At 58.9% G+C, this 4,053-nt stretch overlaps 1 long non-coding RNA gene across 1 annotated transcript; it reads right to left on the bottom strand.

The window, feature by feature from the left end:
• Positions 1 to 1,832: 1,832 nt before the first annotated feature.
• Positions 1,833 to 4,047, bottom strand: LOC107307414. Its single transcript, XR_001552397.2, has 2 exons — positions 3,668 to 4,047; positions 1,833 to 3,571 (listed from the first exon to the last, which is right to left on the bottom strand). It is a non-coding gene; the product is annotated as an uncharacterized LOC107307414 (long non-coding RNA).
• Between the last annotated feature and the right edge of the window lie 6 nt (positions 4,048 to 4,053).

Genomic DNA, 4,053 nt, shown 5'->3' with positions numbered 1-4,053 from the left:
CCCTTTCTATCCCCCCCTTACACCTTCCGTTTCCTCCCCTTCTTTCCCTCCCTGTCATTTTTCCCTCCCCCTTTCCCCCCCTTTTTTACTTGCCTGTTCCCCCCTTCCCTACCTTTACTTCCCAACCCCTTTATTTCCCTTAACCCCCCCATTTCCTCCCCATTCCCCATCTTATTTCCCTATTCCCCTCCCAATCTTCCCATTCTTCCCCCTCCCCCCCCCCCCCTTCCTTTTCCTCTTTCCCCCTCCCCCCCACCCCTTATTTCCCTTTCCCCTTTCCCCCCTTACTCCTCTTCACACCCTTTCTTTCCCCCCCATAACCTTCCTTTGCCCCTTCTTCCCCTTCTTCCCTTTCTCCATCCTCTTCCCCCCCTTACTTCCCCTTACCCCCCTCTCTTCCCCCCCCCTGCCCCTCTTTATATTTTATTTATCTTCTTCTCTGTATATTTTTTTCCTCTATTTCTCTCCTTTTTCCCCCCCCTTTCTCCCCACTTTTCCCTCCCCCCTTACTTCCCTACCCCTTCCCCCCCTTCCTTCCCCCCCTTGGCCTTCCTCCCCCCACCCCCCACATTTCTCCCCCCTTACTTCCCCCTTCCCCCCTTCCTCTTCTGTACGTCTCTTCCCCCCACTTGCCTTCCTTTCCCTCCACCCCCCCTTCCTCTCCTCTTTCACTCACCCTTACCTTCCCTTCCCCCCCCCACCCTCTTCACCCCCCTTACTTCCCTTTCCCCCCTATCCCCCCTTTCCCTCCCCCCTTCCCCACCTTGACTTCCTTCCCCCCACCCTCCCTTACTTCCCTTCATCCCCCCCCTTCCCTCCCTCTTCACCCCTCCTTTTCCCTTTACTTCCCCCCCCTTCCGGATCCCTTTCCCTCCCCTTTCCCCCCTTTATTTACTCTTCCCCCCCCCTTTAATTCCCTTCCCCCTTTACTTCCCCCCCTCTTGCCTTCCTTCCCCCCACCCCCCAATTTAACCCCAACAACAAAACTTTACTTTCCTCACCACCAAAACTTTCCCCCCCCTTTTAATTCCCTTCCCCCCCTTCTTCCCCCCTTCCCTCCCCCCCTTTCCCCCCCCCCCACACCCCCCACCCCCCTCCACCCCTATCCCTTACTTCCTCTTATTCTCCCCCCCTTAAATCTCCCCCTTCCCTCCTCTTTCCCCCCCATTACTTCCACTTTTCCCCCAACTTCCCCCCCTGCCCTTTCCCCCCCCTTCTCTCTTTCCCCCCCTTCCCCTCTTACTTCCCTTACCCCCTTTTTCCCCCTTTCTCCCTTTTCTTTCTTTCCCCCCCCCCTGAATTTCTCTTTCCCCCCCATCCCCCCTTTACTTTCCCTCACCCCATTCCCCCCCCCCAATTTACTTCCTTCCCCCGCTTCCCTCCTCTTTCCCCCCACCCCTTTATCTCCCCTTTCCCCCATATACTTTACCCTTCCCCACTTCCCCCCTTCCCTTCCCCCCGTCTTCTCTCCCCCCCTTTCCTCCCCCCCCCTTCCCCCTTACATCCCTTCCCCCCCTTTCCCACCCCTTTCCCCCTTTTACTTCTCTTCCCCCCCCCATTTCCCCCCTTACTTTCCTTCACCCCTTCCCCCCCCCCCACCCCTTTTAATTCCCTTTCCCCCCCCTTCTCCCCCCTTTTCCCTCCTTTCCCCCCCTCTCCTTCCCTTGCCCCCCTTGTATCCCCCCCCTTCCCCCGTATTTCTCTTCCCCCCCCTTCCCCCTATTTCCTTCCCTCCCCCCTTTCCCCCCCCTTTCCCCCCCCTTACTTCTCGTCCTCCCCCCCTCCCCATTCCCATCCCTAAGTGCTGTAATAGCATCAATGGGGGCTTCATATCATTAAAGGGCAGCACTGTGTGCGGCTCAGGGGGCGTCAATCCACCTTCATTAGTCCATGGGGGATTAATTAACGCGTTAATTAGTCCATGGGGAATTAATGAATGTGCCTTCCTATGGCTGCCTGGACTGCAGCAAGGCCTGCTCTATTGGATCCCATTGGATCCCATGCTTTCCAATGGGGCTGGATGGGACACGCCGTGCCCTATGGGCAGCACTCAATGCAGCTCGGCCCCATTGGCGGCCCGTGATGGTGCTGGGCTCCGTGTTGGGTGTGTTGAGGTTTGGGGTGGTTTGGAGCTGCCCAAGGGATGGGAGGGATGGCAGGAGCTGGATGGGCTGGATTGATGGGCTGAGGGCAATGGGGTGAGGAGCAATGAGGACGAGTGTTTGGCCATAATAATAATGTGTGGAGCTGTGGGTGTGGGGCAGGACGGCTGTGGGGCAGAGAGGGGGGGGCTGTGGGGTATAGAGTGGCTGGAGGACTATGGGGCAGAGGCTGGAGGACTTGGGACAGGGCAGCTGGAGGACAGTGGGGGATAGAGACTAAAGGACTGTGGGGTAGAGTGGCTGGAGGACCATAGGGGATAGAGAGTGGAGGACTGTGGGGTAGAGTGGACTATGGGGGTGAGAGGCTGGAGGACCTTGGGGGCAGAATGGAAGACTATGGGGCATAGAGTGGCTGGAGGACCTTGGGGGATAGAGACTGGAGGACCATGGGGTACAGTGGCTGGAGGACCTTAGGGCAGGGCAGCTGGAGGACTGTGGGGCACAGAGAGTGGAGGACCATGGGGTAGAGTGGCTGGAGGTCTGTGGGGGACAGAGTGTGGAGGACTGTGGGGTAGAGTGGCTGGAGGACTGGGGCAGAAGCTGGAGGACTGTGGGGCAGAGTGGAAGACTATGGGGCATAGAGTGGCTGGAGGACTATGGGGTAGGGCAGCTGGAGGACTGTGGGGGATAGAGACTGGAGGACCATGGGATAGAGCACCTTGAGGACCATGGGGCAGAGAGAGTGGAGGACTGTGGGGCAGAGTGGACTATGGGGGAGAGAGGCTGGAGGAGAATGGAAGACTATGGAGCATAGAGTGGCTGGAGGACTATGGGATAGAGTGGCTGGAGGACTGTGGGGCAGTGTGGAGGACTATGGGGCACAGAGAGTGGAGGACCATGGGGTAGAGTGGCTGGAGGACCTTGGGGCAGGGCAGCTGGAGGACTGTGGGGGATAGAGACTGGAGGACTGTGGGGTAGAGTGGAAGACTATGGGGTGGAGTGTGGAGGACTGTGGGGTAGAGAGGCTGGAAGACTGTGGAGCATTGGCTGGAGGACCATGGGGCACAGAGAATGGAGGACCATGGGGTAGAGCGGCTGGAGGACTGTGGGGCAGAATGGAAGTCTATGGGGGATAGAGTGTGGAGGACTGTGGGGTAGAGTGGCTGGAAGACCATGGGACAGAATGGCTGGAGGACTGTGGGGGATAGAGACTGGAGGACCATGGGGTAGAGTGGCTGGAGGACCTTGGAGCAGGGCAGCTGGAGGACTGTGGGGGATAGAGACTGGATGACCGTGGGGCAGAGTGGCTGGAGGACTGGGGCAGAAGCTGGAGGACTGTGGGGCAGAATGGAAGACTATGGGGGATAAAGTCTGGGGGACCATGGGGTAGAGTGGACTATGGGGGCAAGAGGCTGGAGGACCGAGGGATAGAGAGAGTGGAGGACTGTGGGGCAGAGTGGCTGGAGGACCTNGGACCATGGGGTAGAGTGGACTATGGGGGCAAGAGGCTGGAGGACCGAGGGATAGAGAGAGTGGAGGACTGTGGGGCAGAGTGGCTGGAGGACCTTGGGGCAGGGCAGCTGGAGGACTGTGGGGGATAGAGACTAAAGGACTGTGGGGTAGAGTGTCTGGAGGACCATGGGGGATAGAGACTGGAGGACCATGGGGTAGAGTGGCTGGAGGACCATGGGGGTCAGCAGAGGAAGCAGAGCTGAGGCCGAGCTACAAAGGCCCAACTTTACTGAGTGGCTGTGTAGGCCCCAATGGGGCAACGGCTCCATCATCGGCTCCATCACCATCATCGGCTCCATCAGCTCCATCGCCCCCATCAGTTCCTCTTCCTCCCTTTCCCCACAGCTTTGGCCGGGGCGGCCGCGGGCGCGTTGGATTGATAGAGAGCGCTGGAAATCTTGTTGATGTAATAGAGGCCGAGCAGGGAGAAGAGCAGGCT

Source organism: Coturnix japonica, unplaced genomic scaffold (assembly GCF_001577835.2).
Source record: "Coturnix japonica isolate 7356 unplaced genomic scaffold, Coturnix japonica 2.1 chrUnrandom590, whole genome shotgun sequence".
Taxonomy (NCBI): domain Eukaryota; kingdom Metazoa; phylum Chordata; class Aves; order Galliformes; family Phasianidae; genus Coturnix; species Coturnix japonica.
The sequence above is the reverse complement of the archived record's forward strand: the minus strand, read 5'-3'. Positions and strand labels throughout refer to the sequence as shown.